Consider the following 25,192-nt stretch of genomic DNA (forward strand, 5'->3'; position numbering starts at 1 on the left):
CCTGGGTGGGCTTCATGGAGGTACAGGACCTCAGGGTTTGTCATAAGCCCACCTAATTAAAACCCACATGAGCACAATCCTCTGCAGTTTTATATAAAAACATGCTTAGACTATTGCTTTGCAAATGCTAGCTGGCAACATTTTGGCTAAATAAAAATGCCTGGACTGCTGGTTGCTAAAAGTAGAAACGCCTAGCACCCTCCCACAGGGGCCTTTGCTCAAAGGTCTGAAGCTGAACACTGGGAGCCCGTGCCCTTAGGTAATTGTCCCTCATCGCTGCTCCAGGTCCAGCTCGGATTTGATCTGGTTCTAGGCCAGTTGCTCTCAATCTGGACTGCACATTAGACTCCCTTGGGGAGTTTTAAAGCATTGCGCTCTGGGCCCCGCTCAGAGATTCTGATTGATCTGCATTGCGTGGAATTCAGGGATCTGGTTTTCAAAACTTCTCGAGCAAATTTATTGGGTCACTAGGACTTCTTATAGCTGAGATGGGGAGAAAGGAAGAGGACTGTAGAAACACATTTCTTCTAGAATAGAAAAGATATGTCTGAGATGGATCAATTAGGAAGATTAATTCCACTATGGTGCTTGAGGTGGATATGAGGCGTGTATAAACCACCGTAAGGTTTAATTGAAAGTTGGGGAAAGATTTCAAATACAAGGGATTCTAGTCCATATGTAGCTGAAGCAAGTGACATAGAAGGGACTATGGGGGCAACCATTCCCCCACCACATCTGTGCCCACCAGAGCTTTGGCCCAGACTGTCTCTGCATCTGTGAAGACTTGGCCCTGACTGCCCCTGGAGAGAGCCTTGTTCTACCTACACCTGGAGGAACCCCAGAACCCGATCAGTGTCCACTAGAGGTGTGGACTTCCTGCACCTTGAGGAAGAGCTGCCACCTAAGCCACAGGCCCCATCTACACCAATTGGAGGAAGAGGTGGGCAGACAGCAATGTAAGAACACATTCAACAACATAAAGAGCAGTATGGAACCATCAGAACCTAGTGATCCTTCAACAGAAACACCTGAACATCCTAATCCAGAAGAATCAGAAGAAAATGACCTTACTATAACTTTATGGAGATGATAGAGACCCTTAAGGAGGAAATGAAAATTTCGCTTAAAGAAATGGAGAAAAAGACAAACAAAAAATTGGAAGAAACCAATAAATCTCTTAAAGAAAGCCAAGAAAACCAAGGAAAAAAAACAATCAATCAGGTGAAGCAAACAGTTCAAATATTTCAAGACTTGAAAATTGAAAGAGACAAAATAAAGAAAACACAAACTGAGGAAACTCTGAAAATGAAAAATCTGGGTAAATGAACAGAAGCTACAGATGCAAGCATAACCAACAGATTACAAGAGATGGAAGAATCTCAGGAATTGAAGATACAAAAGAAGAAATAGATTCATCATTCAATGAAAATGTTAAATCTAACAAATCCTTAACACAAAACATCCAGGAAATCTGGTATACCATGGAAAGACCAAGCCAAGAATAATAGGGATAGAAGAAGGAGAAGTCCAGCTTAAAGGCACAGAAAATATAATCAACAAAATCATAGAAGAAAACTTTACCAAACTAAAGAAGAATATGCCTAAGAAACACACCTCAACCTCAAAGACAGACATTATTTCAGAGTAAAGGATTGGGAAAATATTTTCCAATCTAATGAGCCTAAGAAACAAGCTTGTATAGCTATCCTAATATCTAACAAAATAGACTTCAAATTAAAATAAATATAAAGAGATGGAGGGCACTTTATACTAATCACAGGAAAAATCCATCAGGATGAAGTGTCAATTCTGAACATCTGTGTCCCAAAAACAAGAGCACCCACATGTGTAAAAGAAACATTACCAAAGCTTAAATTGCACATCAAGCTCCACACACTAATAGTAGGAGACTCTAACACCCCAGTCTTACCAATGGACAGGTCTGCCAGACAGAAACTTAACAGAGAAATAAAAGAACTAAGAGATGCCACGACTCAAATGGATTTAATCGACATCTACAGAAGATTTCACCCAGATACAGAGGATTATACCTTCTTATCAGAACCTGTGGAACCTTCCCTAAAATTCAACACATACTCAGTCACAAAGCAAACCTTAACAGATTAAAAAAATTGGAATAACCCCCTGGCTTAAAGTTAGAATTCAACAACAACACTAATTACAGAAAGGCTACAAACTCATAAAAATTGAACAATGCTTAACTGGAACACGCCTGCGTCAAGGAGAAATAAAGAAAGAAATTAAAGACTTCTTAGAACTCAATGAAAATGAATGCACAACATACCCAAACCTATGGGACACTAAGAAAGCAGTGCTAACAGAAAAATTTATAGCACTTAGTGCCCACAGAAAGAAAATGGAGAAACCTCACACTAGTGGCTTAACAGCACACCTGAAAACTCTAGAACAAAATAAAACAGACTCACCCAAAAGGAATAGATGACAGGAAATAATCAAATTGAGGGCTGAAATCAATAAAATAGAAACAAAGAAAACAATACAAAGAACCAATGAAACAAAGAGTTGGTTCTTTGAGAAAAACAAGATAGGCAAACCCTTAGCCAAACTAACCAGACGGCAGAGAGAGGATATCCTAATTAACAAAATCAGGAATGAAAAGGGGGACATAACAGCAGACACAGGAAATCCAGAGAATCATTAGGTCATATTTTGAAAACCTGTACTCCACAAAATTGGGAAATATAAAAGAAATGGACAATTTTCTGGGTAGGTACCACATACCAAAACTAAACCAAGACTGGATAAACAATTTAAATAGATATATTACCCTTCAGGAAATAGAAACAATCATCAAAAGTCCCCCCCCAAAAAAAACCCATATAAATAAACTGAAAGAAAAAAAACCACATGATCTTCTCATTAGATGCTGAAAAAGTTTTTGACAAAATCTAACACCCCTTCATGATAAAAGTCTTGCAGAGAGCAGGGATACAAGGAATGTATCTAAACATAATAAAAACAATATAACAATATACAGTAAGCTGACAACCAAAACCAAATTAAATGGAGAGAAATTCAAAGTGATTCCACTAAAATCAGGAAGAAGGCAAGGTTGTCCACTCTCTCCATCTCTATTTAATAAAGTACTTGAAGTTCTAGCTAGAGCAATAAGACGACTAAGGAGATCATGGATCCCCCTGGGAAGGGAAATCAGACACAATCTACTGAGATGAAAGGGAGTGGGGAGGGGAAAAAGGAAGGTGGAAGGAGCTAAGAAAGGGAGACGGGGGAGGGGGTGGAGAACATGAGGGAACAGGATGGTTGAGATGGGGGAGGGACAGAGGGGAGAGCAAGGAAAGAGCTATATTGATTGAGGGAGCCATTCTGGGCCTAGCAAGAAACCTGGCACAAGGGAAATTCCCAGGAATTCCCAGGAATGGCCCCTGCTAAGACCCTAAACAATAGTAAAGAGGGTACCTGAATTGGCCTTTCCCTGTAATCAGATTGATGACTACCTTAATTGCTATCATATAAATGTCATCCAGCAACTGATGGAGGCAGATGCAGAGATCCACAGCTAAGCACTGGGGCGAGCTTCTGTACATCAGACCAAGAGAGGGAGGAGTAATAATATGAGCAAAGGGGTCACGATCATGATGAGGACACCCATAGAAACAACCGACCTGGGCTAGGGAGACCTTACCGACTCTGGACTGACAGCTGGGGAACCTGCAGAGGACCAAACTAGGCCCACTGAATGTAGGTGACAGTTGCATTTCAGGGCCAAACTGTGGGGCCACTGGCATGGTTCCAGGATTTATCCCTAGTGCTTGAACTGGCGTTTTGGAACCCATTCTCTTTGGAGGGACACCTCGCTCAGCCTAGATATAGGGAGGAGGACCTCAGCCCTGCCTCAAAGTGATGTGTCAGACTTTATTGACTCCACTTGGGAAGCCTTACCCTCTATGAGGAGTGGATGAAGGGCTGTGGTGGGGGTAAGATAGGGGGATCAGGAAGAGCAGAGAGCATGGGAACTGGGATAGGTATGTAAAATGAGAAAAGATTATTTCTAAAAAATAAATCTAATTAAAAAAGAAGGGAGTATGCATAGAAGTAATAGTGAAGAAAATAGGATTTTAGAAGTCAAGAAAGAAAAGCAACATGTGTATTAGGAAGAAAAGAAAATAGTGTGGTGTATGTGGTCGTTTAATATAGGAAAACTCCCCACCTAAGGTGAAGCCAGAGAAGAAGATGGGAAACAAGAGCTTTAATTTCTTTTCTGTACATTGAACTAATAGAAAAAAAATTTAGAAAATTCTCCTTAACTGATGGGAGTCAGAGGTGGTGTGGGAGCTGAAGCGATGGCTCAGCAGTTACAAGCACTTGTTCTTGCAGAGGACCCACTGAGTTCGCAGAAGTCACGTCGGACATCTCAAACCCGGCTTAGGTTTCTTCCTAATTCTTATCCACTAAGCTGGGTTTGCTCTTTCTCAGCCTGGACTCCTTGAAAATGAAGCAGATTGATCTGCTCTAATCTTGCACTGGCATGTTCATAGCGGGTGATTCAGGTAGAATCTTAAATTCCTCCTTAATCCATGTGGTGCTGACTTTAGCCTTTGGCCAAAGTTGAGAATTTTGAGTGCAATTACACTGCCGTTAACACCCTCGCCTCAACTTACCCTTACCTTTTTTCTGGTGTTAAATTTTATCTTTCAAGGGACTTCCTTCCCATGATGGCTTCTAACAAAACCATATTTTTTTGACATGAAACTTTTGTTTTTCAAATGGAAGAAAGTTATTTGAAATATATCAAACTCTTAGCCTGGATTGCAAAATTCAATTTTAAGTCTCTGTCTCTGTCTCTGTCTGTCTGTCTCTGTCTGTCTCTGTCTGTCTCTGTCTCTCTGTCTGTCTCTTTGTCTGTCTGTCTGTCTGTCTGTCTGTCTCTCTCTCTCTGTCTCTCTCTCTCTCTTTCTCTCTCTCTCTCTCTCTCTCTCTCTCTCTCTCTCTCTCTCTCTCTCTCTCTCTCTGTCTCTCTCTCCACTCCCCAGTCTCTGCAGAAGACATAAGTGGTGTTAGAACTCTTGGAGCTGGACCGACAGGTGGTGTGAGCTGCCTGGCATGGATGCTGAACTCAGGTTGTCCGGAAGAGTGGTTTTTACTCTTAACCACTGAGCTATTTCTCCAGCCCCACCTGCAGTTGTAGAAGTTAAGCTCTGATATTGTTCTGTCTTTTCTTGATATAACACCTTTAATCCTCTGTGTGGTAGTATCTCTCCAATATTCCCTCTGGCTTACAGTAATTGAAATGTCTAAAACATGCTCCTTTATAGAGGGGGTTTGTTGGCTCTTAGTGCACAAAAAGGAGTCTTAAGAGTTTGGGGGACTGGAGAGATGGCTCAGAGGTTAAGAACACTGGCTCTTCTTCCAGAGGTCTTGAGTTCAATTGCCAGCAACCACATGATGGCTCACAGCCATCTGTAATGAGGTTCTGGTGCCCTCTTCTGGCATAGAGGAGTACATGCAGGAGGAACATTGTCATAACAAATCTTTAAAAAAAAAATAAGAGTTTGGGTAAATTTATTACATGAGTTTGGTACTCCCAGACTTCAATCACATCTTCTGAGATAATATACAAGGCTCTGCTCATGAAAGTGCAGAGAAAAACTTTGGCAAGGGGACACACACACACCCACCGCGCCCGCGCGTGTGTGTGTGTATGTGTGTGTGTCTAACACACTAGGGACTGAATCCAGAGCTTTACAAATGATAGGCAAGTGCTCCCCTATCCCCACATTCATACCCTTGATAAGCATTCTTGTAGCTCTCTCTCCTTTTTAAAATACGCCATACTTATAGATTCCTGATTTTATGAAGGACACTGGTACCTGATAGAAAGAAGCCCACAGCAACATTTAGCTGCTGAAGATAAGACCGCACGTGTGCTGTGAAGAGCAACAGATTCTAATTGCTATACAGGTAGCCAGGTCATTTTGACTTACAGTATGTATGTATGCATTTATTTATTTATTTGAGGCAAAGTTTCATGTAGCCCAGGCTGTCCTTGAACGTCTGATCCTTCTTGCCCCCACCTCTCAAGTACTGGGATTACAGGTTGTCACTGTCACTAACACCATCTTATAATAAGTCTTAATATCACCTAAGGCAAGTCTCTTATTCATCAACTATGGTTTTCCAAAAAATTACTTTTTCAAAATGTTTGTGTCTCTTTGATTTTTTCATGGAAAATTTAACTTCTGCTTGTCAATCCATAAAATATTCATTATCTATTTAGTTGGCATTGCATCTGTTTTATAGACACGGATGAACTGGCCAGAATAAAGTTTTATTTGTGTTTTTTTCTTCTTTAATGTGTATTTATAGAGATTTATTTTCTTTCACACATTGTTTGTTAAGTTTATATATATCTTGTTTATATCTTGTTTATATCTTGTTGCTTTTATAAAGACTATCTTTTAAAACTGCATATTCCAACAATTGATTGTTAGCGTGTTGGCACATTATGTCTAACTAACTTTAAGAATTGCTGGTAGATTCTTCTAGAACTTTAGTCGATGGTTATAGCCCCTGAAAATAATGTCGGTTTTGTATTTCTATCTGTAAGGCTTTCATTGTTTTTGTTTCTTCTGGACTTTTTTTAAGGCCCCAAAGCAAAGATAAGTGTATTTGCATCTGATTTTAGTGATAGTGCTTCTAACTGTTCATCATTAGTCATGGCCTTTGATTGTGATTGTTAGTGGGGAGGCTGTCTTTGATCTAAGCAGGCAATCTAATATTCAATAAAAAGCAGGTGCTTATTAAATATTGCGGGTTACAATCCTATTGTTCTTTCTAGTCCACGAACATATGTTAAGTAAGAGCATCTCTGCCAGGCATAAAAATCTCAGAGTTATTTGTTTAAACCTAATGTTATTAGAAACTGCAATCTGGTGTATAGTGAATTATCCAGAGACATGTCAAGTTGGATATTTAAGAATCTTTCAAATTTCTGTCATATTCACAAAAGAATTACTCTACTCTTGGGGATAACTTGTTTATGTTAGAATTGCTCTTTCTTAAACATCTGCTAACGCAAACCCACTGGGCATAGGCACTGAAATGTTTGTGTGCCTGCCATTGTAGAGTGATCCTGGGCATCAGAAGAGGGAGTTTCCTCCAGAGTCTTAGTTTTCTCTTGCTGTGTAATAAATTATAAGAGTGTGCCATTTAGACCGCCATCACTTTAAAGTCTCCGTTTCCTCTAGCGAGAATGGGGACATGGGTTATTTAATTGTTTTCTCACTAGCTGTTTGGACACCACACTGAACACCGTCCCTCTGAAGACATTTGATAGTGTGCCTATTTTCCTCCTTCCCAAGCCAACCAGAGGGAATTCTGCCTTTCAGGGATCACATGATTAGATCAGGGCCACTTGAAGTAATTTACTTAAAAAAACAGCATAATTTATGTTTATTATTTTAAATTGCGTGTGTCTGTGTGGGGCCATGTGCACATGTGCAGTGCAGCGTATCCTCTGGCGCTGGAGTTAAGGTTGCCTGGGAGCTGCTCAGTGGGGACCAAACTCAGGTCCTCTGCAGCCAAGGCTCTTAGCTAAGGAGACTCCACCGGTCCCCTGACTTTTGATTTAATCAAAGTCAAGTGGGTGAAGACCATGATCTCCTCTACACAATCTGGTTTTTAAACCATGGAACAATTACTGTATTAAAATCTCCCATGCAGCGCCTTTCTGCCCACATGTGCGGGGGTTAGCACACAAGGACAACGGCAGAAGTCTACCATCACACCCGGTGTCTACACGCAGAGATGGGACTCCCCCTCGGAAGTGCCTTCCTCCTGGCTACCTGTCATTATCTCAAATGCTAGTGCTCCAAACTGCAACTTTGGTTCTGAGGTATGCCTAGAGACATTGTTTATGGTAGACGCTGGATAATTTATGGATTTTAATCCAGAAGTTTCTGGGTTCCACTGGTTTTAACCTGCTAGGTTTCAGCTATATTCTCAAGGTTACACACATATAGAGAGTGATGGGGAAAAAGAGAAAGAGAGAGAGACACTCATATTTTGTGTTACCCTGAAACTTTACTATTTATTGTCTTGCTGTGTTTAAGAATTACAAGAGGATTAATAGCCCTACAATTATAGGGAAACATTTTCAGAGTGTTTAATGTTGCTTTTCAGAGGTGTGGAAGGTGACATTACAGTAGCCTCTTGCAGTTTACAAGGCGTGAGTTCACATGTCATGCTTGTTATATGTGAGGAAAGCCCATTGGGGCTGGCTAAATTATACAGGCTCGATTGGAAGAACTGGGGTTTCAATGTGGAACCATTGCTATCAATCACAGTACTCTTTCCTGAAGCTGCTTCACAACCTTAGAAATGAGAAGAAATGAACGTTTGCTAATATGCTTTAAATCTTCATTAAATAATAGAGATAGAATTTGGAGACACACGGTCTCATTTTATGTAACTCTGAACTGGTTCCAAAGGATGGATCTGTCCTTGTCCTGTAGATTTATATACAATTCCTTTTGAATTGGCTTTATTATTTTTACAATGCCCCATCACTTGTAATTTGGCATATGTTCTTTGTCTGCTTTGTGTTCTCTGTGTATTTTTATGAGGTCGTATATCTTCTTATTTATAGGAACAGCAAATGGAAACCACGTCAGTTAGCAGATTTATCCAAGGGCTTCATAGTCATTCGTTCTTGTGTTATTCCTTAATCACATGCCATTGTCTGGAGGCAAATTTCCTACCAGAAGAATGATGATCATACCCAGAATGGAAATATTCATGAGGCTTGAGATGTATGAGTACAATCCTCCATGCAGGCGGCTCTGGCTAAGTTGACAGATCTTCACAAACTTGATGAGAGATGGTATACAAGAGTAAGTATCAGGTAATATTTAAAACATTAAACTCGCCCCCCCCCCCGCCAGGTCTTGTTAAAACAGGTCCACGGGCTCTCAAAATCATGATTCTTTTATTGCCACCTCCATGCCTGGATTTTAAAATGAAAGTATTTTGAATAACAATATGGACAAATTACAGCATCAAATAGATCACAGGAAGGTCTAGTGAGAAAATAATTTCCCGCTGATCTGTCACAAGTTTAGTTGCTTATGGCGAGAATTTGCTGAAGATTAATTTCTTTCCGAAGGAGGAAAGATATTTTCTAATGATGCCACTTGGCTCTAAGAATATGTGGGAGGCTGGAGAGATGGCTCAGAGGTTCAGAGTGTTTGCTGATTTTCCCGAGGACCGGGGTTCAGTTCTCAGCATCCAGACTGGGCAACTTACAATCGCCTGTAACTCCACCTACAGCAGACTCAAGCCACTTGTCTGGCCCCTCGGACACACACACACACACACACACACACACACACACACACACACACACACACACACACACACACAGCATACGTGTACATACACACACATAAACAGTTTTTGTAAAGAATGCAAAAGAAGACCAGGCATTCTCTTTCCAACAAAGTATCACATTTGGGCTGATACAATGTGGAATTGAAGAAAACATGTTTTTGCCAACTAGAGAAAACATTTTATGTGAACTAGTTGTGACCCCACCCTGCCTGTTGGCTAGAATGATAGGTGTTTTCCAACAGCCTGTAGGTGCTTCCCTGTCCTTCACCTGACCCAGCAACCGCCCTTCCTGCCTTTGACATAACCAGTCATAGAAAATTCCCTTAAAACGAGCCAATCCCTGTGTTTGACAAACAACCCCTCCTTGAAAATGTGGTTTTTGCCTTTAAAAGCAGCCTGTAATAGCTAGTTGGGGCTTCTCTCCCTCTCCGGGCTCCTTCATTTGTGCAAACCAGAATAAAATTCCTCTTGCTTTTGCATCAACTGGACTGGTGAGTGGTTTCTTGGGGCGACCTTTCTGAGTAGTTAGCATCCCAGAGTTGGGGTCTAACAGAATAACTGATAACAAAAGGCTCTAGTTTACACAGATTTGCTGCATTGAGCACAGGTGACAAACATCTATCCTGTTTTTGATAATCTTTTAAAATCACCATTTGTGTGTTTCTGTCATCGAAATACGAGAAACAAACGTAGGGAGAAAAGCCTTCTTTTGGGTCACAGCTTCAGTGGACTTTAGTTCCTCATAGTGGAAAATGATCAGACAGAGAGGCTCAGTTCACCATGTTGGGAGCATGTGGTGGAGGCTGTCCATATCAGGATAGACCTGGGTACATACTGAGAAGCTACAACCGTGGCTGGGCATTCAAAATCCCACCCCTATTGAGTTACTTAAGCCAAATAAGCCACACATCCTAAAAGTTCCATAGTTTTCCAAAATAGTGCCACCAGTTAGGGACAAAGTACTCAAAAGACTCTGTGAAGCGTATTTTAAATTCAAGCCATAATATTCTCCAGCTAGCGTATAGTCCCATGACCACATCATAATGAAAAACTCAATTAGTCAAACTTGGAAAACCCTCCACAATCTTAACAGTTCTAATGCTGACCAAAGTGCAAATCTCTTCAGAGACTCACAGTAACCCCTCCCCACTTTTAAAAATAGGGTCTTACTATATAGCTCTTGCATGCCTGGAACTTACTATGTAGACCAGGTTGGCTGTGAACTCAGAGATCTGCCTGCCTCCCCCAACCAAGTTCTGGGATTAAAGGTGTGCCCCACTATGTCTCCAAGAACAAATTCTTAATGGGGGGCCCTCGTGATATACAAACAAAATTTATATACCTTGGCTGCATCTATAGAGAAATCAAGCTAAACTTGAGCTGGTGACTTCCTTCTTGCTGGCCTGCGTTCATAGACCTGGTAGTTTCTCTGACAGATGTTGGAGAGGAAGAGATGTCAGTGTTCTCATCCAGTGGTGAGCCCATAAACTATGATAGCCCACCTGCCAGGTAAGAGGTGCCTTCTGTGCAACAGGGGCACAACTGTCATGGGCAGAGCAGATATAGGTGTATCAGATTCCATCTGAAGCCCACTCTGTGGGAGAAAATTCATGCTTTGTACTATAAACCTGGTCAAAATCCAATGGCAATGGAGGACGGCCTTTCTAGGGGGAAACTGAATGCTGTAGATTAGCCAAATTGATTTAGCTTCAATGTTTCTACCCATGGACAAATGCTATGCTTAGCCCTAATCTGAGAAGCCTCTATTTCCAGTGAATGGAGGTGAATGCATGGCTGTACCAGGTGCTGAGAAAAAGTGACTAGTGAGTGCACAGCCGACAAAAGACCTTTTTTACGGTTTCTTCTATGACATCATGGAAGAGGGAGCAGAAAATAAATATGAGAGCCAGAAGAGAGGAAGAAGAACTGCACAGCCATCTTCTGGGCTGGGCATCATCATTGCAACCACAAACCCAGCACCTGCAAATACCTGCGCTGAGTCTGCTCAGTAACGGGCCTGGTGACACTCGGGTATGGGTGAAGAAGGGACTGCAGGGCGTCTACCCTGCACCACCGAACTATTTGGTATTGATCCATTCAGGGAGCCCGGGAGTCAACTCAGTTCAGTGGTACGCCCACTGGTGACTCCGCCAGGTTCAAATGAATAGTTTCAATTCAATGGTCACATAGATGGCTGTGGTTGAATGAAGTGAGTCCCAAATCCAGACCAAAAGTCATGAGTTTGGGACAGGGAGAAGCAGGGCTTGGTAAGGATGGAAGGGAGACATGGGTTGATGGGAAAGGAGGGGAGTGTAGTCATGATGTCTTATGTACATGTATGACATCATGAAAAACAGACAATGATACAAGGAAGACCTGCTTACAAAGCTTGCCTTGGCTGACAAGTGGGAACTTAGATTTCAGGAGGGTGAATAGTCTGGAAATTCATGAGTGGTTTGCTGAGACCAAAGGTGATGACGCGGCTCATGCTGGACGTACACCTTCCTCTGGAAGAGTCGATGTTTTGGGATGTACTAGACAGAAGGCACCTATATGAGTAGCCCACAGTAAGAAGTTACAGCCTGAGGTCTCTGATGAGCTCCCCTGGCACACATTTTGAGTTTATACTAACTGGGGACTAGGTGCCAGAAGGGGAGTCCTGGAATTGTGCACTTGGTTTTCCCTAATTCCCGTTGGTTGGTTTTGCACTGTATCCTTTCACTGTGAGAAATTTGGCTCTGAGTATGATTGCAAAAAAGAAAGTTACAAACTTCCCATATAGTATAGCAAAGAGTAAACATGCCTGTTAAATAAAGAATGAAGAGGAGGAAAGTGTGGGCAAAAGCAAGACTCAAACATAACAGAGAAAACATGAAATCCTGTAGCTTCATGTCTGGGTCATGTGGAGACATCATCTGAGTTTCAGTAGGCTTGTGAACCTTTGCCTTGTGGGTTTGCAATAAAAAGCCTGCATTGCCCTTTCCTGAGGTTCGTCTGTTCAGTACCTGCAGCTTTTCCCCTTAGACATTCCACGCTGCTAGCATTTCAGACATTCTGCTGTCCTTATTTCAACACAGGCTTGAAAATGGAGGCCCTTTTTCTGTTCTACCCAGTTCCAAGACCGTTTTAAAATAATCACTTTGAGGCTAAATATTAATTACAAACTGTTTTGCCTATTTGCTCAGGCTTATTATTAACTAGCTCTTACAACTAAATTAATCAATTTCTATTAGTCTGTATTTTACCATGAGGCTCATGGCTTTGCCCTCGCAGCTTTACATATTTACAAGGGTTGCCCTGGAAGGATCCCAAACCCAGTTACACATTGCCTGATCTCACAGGTTCTTCTTAAAAAAAAAAAAATTCTTGGTCGAAGCCTCCACAGCCTTACAGCCTCACAGTCATGCCTTCCAAACCAGGGATGTGTGGATATGGTAGTTATGCTACGAAATGGGTCCATAGTTACATTGCCTCATAGCTGCATCAGGTTCTGAGGGCCTGGGAGGATAAACCTGGGAAGATGCTTCTGTAGGTGAGTCAGTGAGATTAGAAATCCAAAGGGCACTCTTTTTTTTAAAGGGAAATCTCTCAAACTAGTTTGCAGCCTGCGATTGCCAGATGAGGGCGATACTCAGTTCCTAAAATGCCCTCAAGGCATCTCTCCTACTGTCCCACTGTGAATTGCTTGGTGTATTTCTAATGTATTATCCTTTTGGATGATTACACCCATTGCCTTAAATGTTAAATGAGCATCTTTTCTGCTTGACATGTTCATTTCCCATATCGTTCTGGTCTGCGTTTAGCTTCTCAGTCTCACTGTAAGCTTGGTTAAGAGCAGCTAGCAATGGCCATGCCATAGTCTGAATGCCATGCTCTTTTGAAGTTTCCTGAGCCAGATTAATGTTAGTCCATTCACACTTAATTCAGTCTCTCTTGGATTTCTAGGACATCAGCAAAACACTGACAAATTCATCAACTCATTCACTGACTGTAGACTTTACTGTCTGCATTTTGATTGATAGTTTGGTCTTCTGCTTTTCTCTATTGTACATTCACATATTTTTCCTAATTCTTCCTATAATCAAGTTTCTAAGGACTAAGAATCACATAGTCAAGTTTAGTCACAACAGTGAACCTACTCCTGGAACCAATGTTCTGGTTAGTTATTTTACCATCACTGTGACCAAAATACCCAAAAGAAACAGCTCAAGGGAAGAGAAAATGATTTTGGCCTGTGGTTTCAGAGAACTTCAGTCTACAATGGCAGGGAAGGCATGGCAGAATATCTCAGTTATGGCAGCTATAGTATGTGGCAGAAGTTGCTCCCATTACAGCAACCTATCTTCATCGATGGGTAACATGCTTACACGGTCTTGCTCTCAGCCATTATCAGCTTTTTGATAAAAATGTAGGCTGTAGCGGCTCTAATTACCTAAACATTCTACATTATTATATTGTATTGCCCCACTCCCTTGATGCTTTTGTGCTAAGGGGATATAAGGAAGAAGATAGTGGCTTGAGTCAGATGTACTTGAGATTGGAGAGAAAGGTCACAAAATTTCAGGAGAATTCTTTACTTTTCTAGTGATTCAAGCAGTTTGGACATCATTCTAAGGTTTTTGGCACACAGTAAAGGATTAGTTGTCGGACCTTGAACCTGCCATAACTCAGAATTAGGCACAATACTTTGTGACCTCCTTCAGTTCAGAATATTTATGTTGCCCTAAAAATACTGCTTTGTACCATTTACAAAGTGACTCGAAGGTTGTCAGTTTTGAGGGGGAACTAGACCAAACTTTCCAGCAGGTCCATGATACGGCATGAACCTCTTTGACTCTGAGGTAGAGTCAGTGTGGACACAGATGAGGACTCCACATATTGTTTGGAACTGTACATAAGTAAATTGTGTGTTATGAATGGTCATGTTTCTGGAACAAGACTGTGTCTTAACACAACCAGTAGGCATGACTGCTACACCGCTGAGTGCTAGGAGAGAGAGAGAGAGAGAGAGAGAGAGAGAGAGAGAGAGAGAGAGAACCCGATCATTAGATGCCTGTCACAGACTGGAGTGCTAGATCGTTAAATCTGGGAGAGCATAGCAACAAGGTGTTGTAAGATAAAAATGGTCCATTGGGGATCAGACCCAAGGAATATGAGGTGGGGCACTAAGTTGTTTCAGTAGATTTGATGGCACTTATTTATTTTTTCCTTTTCATCTTGCAAGAGATTATCTCGCAGAGTGGTTGATTTTATCTGTGGAAGCAAATCCTGGTGGCTAACTTGCTACATCCCTACACAGAGGTAATCCTAAAGATCAGCTGGGGGTGGAATACTCCCAGTTATCAAAAGTATAAACTTCAGAATGGCTTTTTATTTTCTGTGTGAGAGAACTGGGATGAGGTCAGGATTGGGCAACCCTTAATGATTGGGGAGCAGAAGAACTGTGAACAGGGATAGGCCAGATCTTTGTGGCTTTTCCTAGAACTCCCTCTTGTACAGTGCTCACATAATACCACATGGTGGCTCACAACCATCTATAATGAGACACGGCGCCCCCTTCTGGCCTGCAGGCACACATGGAAGGAATGCTGTATACATAATAAATAAATAAATAAATAAATAAATAAATAAATAAATAAATAAAACATCAATTATGGTCTGGGCATCAGTGACAGTGTTTGTGGCTTGTACCTCTAGCCCTTGTGTGTGTAGTGTTCTGAGGAGGTGAGAGCTGCATTTCGTGACGCTGAGTGGCATGAGAGGCAGATCACATCAAGATGAGCTTGATCATTTGAGTGTTCGTGTCCAGCTGTGACTGGAGAGACAATTGCATGTGTATCTTAACGTACATTTCAGTGATACCTCTCCTCACATCTGGGTTTTGTGATTACACTTTCATTCTCATGGCCTCTTGACAATGAGCGTGCGGGCGTGGCAGAGAGAGGTGAAATATATAGTATATAAGTAGGTCTTAGGAGGTTTCAAGACTGAAGATGTATTGAGTGTATAGGAGAGGAGAGTTACCGTAGGAAGAGTTTGAAGAGATATTAGATTATAAATAAGCATCCCAAAGATTATTTAACACATTCCTATTTGAGAAAGAGGTGTGAGAGAAAAATCCTGATGAAGAGGCTCCAAGAGCAGCTAGTGATAATGCGTGGAGGAGAACACTTACTGTTCTTATGCAAAGATGAACTCTCTTAGTCAAACCAACTCAGTCTCTCACTTTTACATGGAAAACAAATGCTTTCTTAAATGCGTAGCAGAAGTCCACGAGACCCTTACAAACTTCTCAGAGGGATCTATCAACAAGTTCAGCTGGAGCAGTATCTCTACTTTAGAGATGAAAAAGCTGGATCCTTGATTGAGTATTTTGTACAAATTGAATTGTAAGAATTCTCTTACCTAGTAATAGTATCAGGTACTGTCTATTAAAACAACGCTACAGTAGCTAACATGAATAAACAAATTTAAATAAGCATAGCTAGAAATTTTCAAAATAAGACTTTCTAGTTTGGCATAAAACTATAAACGAGACTCTAGAGGGCGCTCTATCTCTACTGTGTTTCAAGAGAAAGTTGGGTTCTTGACGGAAGGTGAATTCAGATATTTCAGTCATCTTCAATAGTTTCAAGAACGTTAGAGTTTTTACGCAGCATGTAAATACCATGTGGCTAAGCAGGGCTTCTGTGCGTGAGGTTAAAGTTTTCATTGGGGTAATTTAAGTTCTTTAATGACTAAGATACAACTAAGGTCACAAGAAAGCACACCTGATTTAAGAAGTTGGAGCTACGATATTAATTATTTGCCCCATATTACCTAGTGATACTTTTATTTCCTTTTTTTTATTATCAGTGCTGTGTAACATTGGGGTAAAGGCTGGTGATTTTCAGAGGGTTCTGGTTCAAGCAGCTTGCTCCCTTCCTGGTCCCCCACACACTGAATCCACACAGGAGGCCTCAGAACGGGATTGGATCTAGCATGTGTCTATTTAATATTACTCAGTAGTGCATTTGATGCTTAAGAGTGTGATGTTAAGGAACACATTCCAACACTTGTTCATGAGCCCTTTTCTTCTTGGCTGCAGGTGGAGGAAAAGAAGACTCTGGCTGGTGAGATGGGATTTCTTTTGCCAGGTTTTAAGAATCTGAGTTCTATGTCACGTCAGTTATTGCATTCTGAACTCTTCAATAATCATCAGCTTTCCCCATTGTCCCACACAAGCAGGTTGACCAACTGTCTGTGTTTAAAACCCAGGCTAGTCTGCTGGTAGCAAACGTCTTGCCTTAACACCACTTTGTGATTGTCCCTTGGGATTGGCTGATTGAAAAACCCTCTGTATTCATTGCATTGTTTCCCTCTTTACAGCTGGAATTGTGTTCTTGGTTATAGGCCCAACCGCCGGAGCTGACCAACGGTAACTAAGCACCCCGATGTGCACCATCACCCTAGTTTGAATCTTGTTTGTCCTGTCCAACACTCAATTCCTCCAGTGACTCAAGTTCCGCTGTCTCCTTGGAGACTGTAGTTGCAGATGAACGTTTAAGCCGGCAGAGGGAGCTATGCTCCTCTACTGTATGAGCCTTCCTCATGCTTCATGATTCTGTATTCCCTTTGTGGTGTTTACCAACCTGTCTGTAAGGCCTCACTCTGCTACTAAATTTCACATCATAGCTTTTGTTCAGTAGCAATAATCCTTAATATTTTTACAGCGCTCTTGTTACACATTATGTGGCTTCAAAGTTTTGTTCGGTTCGTCTAAACCAGAGCTCAGCTTCTGACTCCAATAGCTGGACTCCCTTAATAAGAAGGAGGATATCTACTCCCTGAGCCCAGAATGTCACAGACACACACAGAAGCATCTTCTTAGCCTATAACTTGATGCTGTTTCAAAACAGAGTCCCAAATTTAGTCACTCAAGATCACACATGGTGTTGTTATACACACACAGACTGCCAATTGCAAGGTTTCTTCTCAGGCTTGCTGCGGTTTAATAGGTCCGGGCTGGAAGCTGAGGGTGTTTGAACAATTGCCTCAGACTCATTTGGTTTATGTTCCTTTTCTCCCCCCTCAACGAGCTGAATTAAGACATTTTCCCCTCATTTTTCAATGACAGACTAATTTTGATAGCTAATTAGCCTCATGTTTAACCGACATTGAAAAGCAACTTGATCTACACATATTCTTTACACTACTCTGGAATAAACGGCTCTAGAACTGTTCTCACCTAGGCTGATTCATTATTTCTCGCGTCAGAACTTTAAGTCACACAGTGGTGACAGGGTTTTAGAATCAGATGCTCCTGGACTTAATTTCCTTTCTAGTCTTTCCAGAAAACAAAGTGACGTGTCTTTTTCCAAGTGATCTCCCCTTCCATCTTCGCAGAGCTACCAATCTACTTCAGTAGCTCCCAGGTTAACTTCCGTAAATCCTGGGCACGTTGTAAAAGTAACACATGTATGTAAGGACCCCACAGCAACTACGAAGGATTACAGAATAATAGCTGTGTGGGCCAAAAGGTGAGATGTTCTGGGAAGGTGCGACACATAGTCTCACCATGCTCTGTTGAGAAGAGACCAGAAACAAAGCCTGATCTTCAAAGCCTGCCATCCATCCTGGCATCCTGATGTGACCTCGTCTGGCAGGGGCAACACCCTGGCAATGCCAGGAAGAGCAAGGCTGGTCTCTCAGTGCACTTGCTCTTGAGAAACTCATGGAGAGGTGATGTGGGAGGTCCTTCTATGTGTTGCTTTTATTGGTTAGTGAATAAAAAAACTGCCTTGGCCTGTTAATAGGGCATAATTTAGGTAGGTGGGGAAAACTAAACTGAATGCTGGGAAAAAGAATGGCGGAGTCAGAGAGAAGCCGTGTAGCCTCCACTGGAGACAGATGCTGGGAATTTTACCCCGTAAGCCACAGCCACGTGGCGATACATAGATTAATGGAGATGGGTTAAATTAAGATGTAGGAGTTAGCCAATAAGAAGCTAGAGCTAATAGGACAAACAGTGTTTTAAATAATACAGTTTCTTTGTGATTATTTCAGGGCTAAGCAGCTGGGAACTAACTAGTGGCCCCATTACAACAGAGAGGAATCAGTACAGCAGATTCATCCTGGCCAAAGAGATGATCTTCAGCAGGATAGGTTTACAATGCTAATTTAGTCAATCTCTGAGGTATGTTCAACTTTACAAATAAAAAAGACTAAAACAAAACCTAAATATGTAAAACAAACCAGGTGCCACCTGTAGCTAGTCCACGATAAGAAGCAGGATCCTCTGGGCAGCATGGGCAGTGCCCACTCTTTCTCTTTGATGGACTACTTGAAATGCCTGATGGCTAAAAGTTTCTGTTTTTTTTACCCCCTCACAATGTTTTGTAGGTGCTGTCATCTAAAACAAACTTTATTACATTTATTTTTTTGAGGCACTTAGGCACAGTGTATGGAGGTCCAAGAACTTCTTGCAGGAGTCACTTCTCTCCTTCTGCCATGTGGGTCCCAGGGATTGAACGCAGGTCATCAGACTTGACTGCAACACCTTTATTTGTTGAGCCATCTTGGTTGCCCAACATGTCAGTGTTGAGGATTCAGGCACACTGTTTGAGTCAACCAATTTCATTCTGCTTAGTACATAAATGTTTTGAGTATATTATGGCCTTTAACTGGGCTACACCAGGCTATCGGTGACTGGAGATTCTTCTTTTGAAGGTGACTTTGCTTATTTCTCATTTACGATCCATCAAAACGGTATCCTCATCAACTGCATAAAAGAGTGACTGAAGTTCTTCCTCACTATACTCTGTTATTTATATTTGATACCCCCACTGAGTCTACCAGAAGTTTATTTTCAACCAAAACATGACATTTCGTTTTCTAAAGAGGGAGACTATGAATCACCAATTCAGCATACTTAGAAGAAAATTGACTTTCGGCAAGTTATTTCCTCTAGTTGGCTTTCAACGTGGATAGTCGTCTGTTACGCAGGGGAAAACTACTTACAGCATGCACGCTTCTGAACTGCGGAGTGAGAGGCCAGCATCTCTGCCACGGCTGTCATGTCACCCTGTGCTAATGATGCTAATCACGCCACACTCAGCCCTCAGCACATTCATCCTTTTCATTATGTATCGAATTTCTTCACATAATCAGGTATAAAAAGATTAACTTTTTATTTGCTTTAGACACCTCAGTTTTTGTCTGTCTTGTCTATAGCATAACGATTTCAATAAATATTGTCCTATTAGTTGACTATCTGGTGGGCTCTTTACCAATATCCTCCATAGTTGAGTGTGTCTTGGTCTCTAGTGCAGTGGGGAAGTTCTGACCAGGAAGTTTTGGCCACGCATGTGCGGCTTTGTATAGCTGAGGAGATGTGAGAAGAAAGAAACCACCAGAGATGATTTTATGATGTCATAATTTTATTAAGAAATTCCCCCCAAAAAACAGTTTTGTCAGGACGAAGGAAATGTTTATGGTACAAAGAAAAATCCGTGGTGACATGTGAGAAAAGGCAGGCTGACAGCAGGATGGGCATGCTGGGAGAAGTGGGAATGGCTGTCAACGTGGATAGCCATTTGCTACGCCGGGGAAAACCACTCACAGCATGCACGCTGACTCTACTTTGCAAAAACCGGGAAAATTCAGTACTGTGATTTATCTGTAGAACACGTCCAGATTTGCTTAGTCTAGAGCCTGCTTCTGTTCAAAGGCTGGCTTTCTCTGGCCTTGCGTTGGTCTTCAGTGGATTGGGAAAGAGAGCACTGTGTAAGCCACCCTGAGCCTTAATGCTGCCTCTTCCACACAGTGAGTCATCAGCACGGCCCTCTGCGCAGGTTGTGTCCTTCTTAGTCAGAGATGGAAAGAGGAGTCCAAGAGAGATTCAACCCTGTAGAAAACCCAGAAAACCAGTCAGAGCCCCCCTTCTTCAGGAGCTCATTCCAAAGCACGCAGCATACCACGGAAGCCACAAAACAAACACTTGTCATGCCGTAATCATTGCCTTTGGAAAGATTTTCCCAGAATCATTTACTATGATGCACAAGTGTGTCAAAAGGAGAATTCCTCAGATCAGTTATACTCAGCAGTATTTGATGGAAACAAGACATGATTAATAAACTAGGCAATGCAGATTCTGAGAGCTACAGCCAACGATGGGACATGAACAGGGAATCAAGACACAGAGCAATCTGATTGGCTATAGCTAATTTACTAATCATTCACTTAGGAAGTTGTTTTCCATTGAGTAATTTTCTGCAGTGCCAACTGAAGCTCAGTAAGGGGGTTAAACTTTATTGCTTTGTTCTGGCGGGCCCAGCCCAGGGACCTGGTCTTAGTGCATTCGTCCTCACAAAATTCTCTTGAACCATTCTTCCCCTTGGGTTATCCTCTCAAGTTAAGAGTTTGTACGGAGTTTTGGCATTGACACCACTGTAAGAAACCATGATATTAGATTTGGTTTCAATAAGCCATTCATAATTGATAGCATCCTCATGTCCACATATTTAAGTTCTTATTATTCTACCCAATGAGAGATCATTTAGCATTTAACAGATGGCAGCACGCGGGTATTTAAGCCTGAGAACACGCTGTACCGGGGAGGCCGCTGTTGCAGCTATTAGGAAGAGAATAGCAACAATTTGAGGTATGATTGCTAGCCAAGGCCAGCATAAAACAAATCCATTAAAGTGGATGATTAAATGATAAGCGATATTCATTTTTAGTCAAGTAGCTTGTTATTTGTTTCTTGTAATGAAGTATCTCCACTGTCCAATGTATTTATTTCGTGCAACAAAAGTACTAGTGACTGCCCAGACTACTCTCTGCATAGCCACTGGCCCCACACCCTATAGCTAGGAAGTCGAAATGAAGTGAGAATGAGTGTCTAGAAGACTGGCGATCACGTTATCCCAACAAATGAAAAATATGTACGCAAGGACCAATCAGGAGGGGTAAGAGTCTCAGTAGGGTGGGACTGTGATAGTTCATCTTACAGAAAGTTCTCCATATCGGAGGCAAACTTTTCCTTACTTTACCCTAAAAATCTCTAAAGGTATACAGTTCTATCTTAGGTTACAAGATTCAGACTCTAGTTTTGAGATCCTGAGACTTTCACTGAAGACGGAGTGGGAGAAGTTAGAATAGTCACCAGGCCAACATCTTCCCATAATTGGTATTGCCTGTCTTCTCCATGATCAATGGGTAAAAAGCTAAAAATGGGCGTTTCAAGACCTAGGGCAGATCAGGCGTCTGCTCGTGTCTTCAATGAGTCCTAGCTTAATATTAAATTCCTTTTCCAATGCAAGGGAATTGCATTACTATTTCCAATTGCAATACTATAATCCCTCATGAGGGCCACTGTGGGCAATCTGATTTGGATCAAATTTGGTTTAGAACCACATCAAGTTGTTTCATTCAAATTGTTTCTCGCATCCATCTCATAAAACGTGGAAGTCTGTCAAAGCATTTCCTTGATATTTGTTTAATTCCTGTTCCTCCATGATGTGTTCAAGAATAACCAGTCTCTCTGAATTCTGGGATTTCTCACTCTAGTCTGTGATATAATTCCAAAATGCCGAAAGTCTGGTATTAGGTGTGTGTCAGAGTCGGCTCTTTGAATTCCCTGAAGATGAAACACTTCAGTCCAGAGTAGACAGAACCATCTCTGGGGGAAACACGGAACTGTAGCATTACGTGGCTTAGCCTCGCAGCCCAGAGCTTCTCTGTGTGGCCCAGAATGCAGTTTGTATCTAAGGAAGGGATAGTTGGTCTCCATATGGTCAGCTGCTTGTTTTCTAGGTTTGTTGGCCATGAAGAAATATAACAACATCCCTTTTTGCTTACCTTCTAGTTTTGTTAGCTTTGGGTCAATTCAAACCCCAGCCATTGGTTCATCTTTAATGCTCAGTTAGTTAAAAGCAGCCTGTGGATCTTGATCAGGCCTGAACAGCCAGTACCATCTAATCAGCCCTGAAAAGCGAGAGATTGAAAAGGAGCTGCAAGCAGCTCGGAGGTTTTTCCGCTGCAGTGTTTAAATATGCCTTCTCTTTTATTTTTAAAATTCCTATCTACCGGGGTATTACTGATCTCTGATCAAACACTTCGTCTCAGAGGAAGCTGACATATTCTTGTATGTGTATCTCAAATGAATACCTGGGAAGAGCTGCAGCTACAAGGATCTTTTATTTCCTTTCTGTTTGCACAACATTCCATATCAATAGCAAATAGACTTAAAGGGTCTGTCTTGTTAGATTGTTCCTAACAGTCTCCTGGAATGCTTCAAAAGGAAGTCTTAAGGCAAAAGAACTAGTCTAGAATTTGATTTTGAAAGTCTTTCAAAAACATTAAAGGTTCAGAGTTCTTGATCAAATAAACCCATAGTCATGCAAAATAATAATTCACTTAACCAAAATAGTAAGACTTCAAATACTAACACCTAAAGCCAAATACAGCGGGAAAGGCCCCAGATCTTCATCAGAGTCAAATTTTCCCATTATAAGTGGGTGAATCTTTCAAGAGAACCTTTTGTTTTTAAACGCAGGGAACCACATATGAGTTTCATGGCCTTATGCATTTGTAATGGTGTGTATTTCCTAGAAAACCTTTCTGTCCTCTAATTTCAATCATCTTGATCACATCAAACTCATCTCTCATTTCTAGAATTTTTTTTTATCCCTTCGCAATTAATCCTTGATCTTTCTCCTCATCATTTCTGGATAACTAGTTCCAATTTCCTTTCTATTTCTGTGATAAAACACCCTGGCGAAAAGTAACATAGGGAGGAAAGGAGTTTACTTAGATTATCATGTTAGTTTCTGCCTGTCATTGTAGAGAGGCCACAGTGTCGGAGTCTGACGCAGCTGGGCACAGATCACATCTGTGGCCAAGAGCAGAATGAAATGGATGCTGGCGTGTTGCTTGCCTATGCTCAGCTTGCTTTGTTTATTCTTGTATGTTTGGTTCTGAGTCTAGCCTCTAATGGCTGAGCCAACTCTCCAGCCCTGGCTTTATTTATTCTTAGCTCAGGACCTCCTGCCTAGGGAATGGTGCTTCCCACAGTGAGCTGTGTCTTCTTCCTACAGCAATTAAAACAATTTCCCACAGACATGCCGACAGGGCAACCTGATCCAGACAATTCCTAAGCTGTGGTTCTCTTTCCATGAGATTCTAGGCTGTGTCAAGTTGATAGCTAAAAGTTAACCAGTACACTGGTCCTTAGACTGGAGACTCCAAATTCCTTTTTTCTTTAAAACATCTTTCATGCATTTTAGCTTCAACAGTCAAAACTCACCAATCATATCTTGCTTCCCTTTTATAATGTTATTTCTAGTTTTAATGGCCATTTATTGATAATAAAAAGAAAATCTTCAGATCGGAAGATGGTAAATGGCACACAGGCATGGACTACTAGAATTTCAAGAAAAAAACAACTGGGAAATTTGATTAATGGTTATCAAACTGTTAGATAACAGTCAAATATTTCTAGTATTAATATCATAGTCAAATAGGGAACTTTTACAGGGAGGAAAGAAAGACTCTAGCAAGTCAGGAGGTATTGGTTTGGTCTAGGGAGCTCTCATCTTCGAGGGAGAGGGAATACCAATAACAGCAGAGGTGACAATGCAGAGACTCCAAGAATCTGCACTTTGTTTTTAGTAACGAACTTTTATTTTTATTACATTCATTCATTCATTCGTTAGTCTGCTGAGAGCTGGGGAGGTTGTAGGCTATCTGATTGCCTTTATTTACCTCTCTTGATGGTTCTTTAATCAAGTTACCTCATCTCCTCCCTCCTTGCTCGTATTGGTCCCCTTTTATTTATTTTTTACATTTTCTTTATCCACCCAACTCTAATCACTAATCTTACTCTATTCCATTTTATCTTTCTACCCATATCCACAATAACAAATGCAGTAGTGGATACAGTATTACCTATGTCTTTTTACTTCCTAAAATTATTGACATTTAATGGGTTATCACTTTGCATTTGACCTTTGTTGTATTTTCATAGTGTACCAACCCTTAAGAGAGCTTTTTAAAATGATAATGCTGTACTCTAAAAGAATTACTAGGGATTGAGCTCGGTGTTTTGACTATTAGTAAAAAGGAAAAAAAATATCTCAACTGTACTACATTCTAGTTTCTCTCAAACATTGCAAACACTAAAAGAATAAAGGCAAAAATATCCAATCAATAATATAACCCAAGATGATTAAATCTCAATGTAAAAACTCAAGCTACATAAAAAATCCAAGACAATATAACTCTTCAAAAAATTGTTGATCCTACGTTGATGGCCTCCAATGATGGTGGATAAGATGAAGCCTCAAAAATTCAAAATAGTGAATCTAAGCATGTTCAGAGAGATCAAAGAAGACTCCAATATGCTTCTGGGAGAATTCCAAGAGAATGCAAACAAGAAACTGAAAGAAATGAAGGCTTTGACATCATATATGAGAGAAGAATTCAACAGAGATAGAAATACTAAAGAAGACACTGAGACAATGGGGATGTTCTATTGGGAACTCACCAAGTCCAGCTGGCCTGGGTCTGAAAAAGCCTGGGATAAAACCGGACTCTCTGAATATAGCCGACAATGAGGACTACTGAGAACTCAAGAACAATAGCAATGGGTTTTTGATCCTACTGCACGTACTGGCTTTATGGGAGCCTAGGCAGTTTGGATGCTCACCTTACTAGACCTGGATGGAGGTGGGTGGTCCTTGGACTTCCCACAGGACAGGGAACCCTGATTGCTCTTTGGGCTGATGAGGGAGGGGGACTTGATTGGGGGAGGGGAAGGGAAATG

Source organism: Microtus pennsylvanicus, chromosome 9 (assembly GCF_037038515.1).
Source record: "Microtus pennsylvanicus isolate mMicPen1 chromosome 9, mMicPen1.hap1, whole genome shotgun sequence".
Classification (NCBI taxonomy): Eukaryota; Metazoa; Chordata; class Mammalia; order Rodentia; family Cricetidae; genus Microtus; species Microtus pennsylvanicus.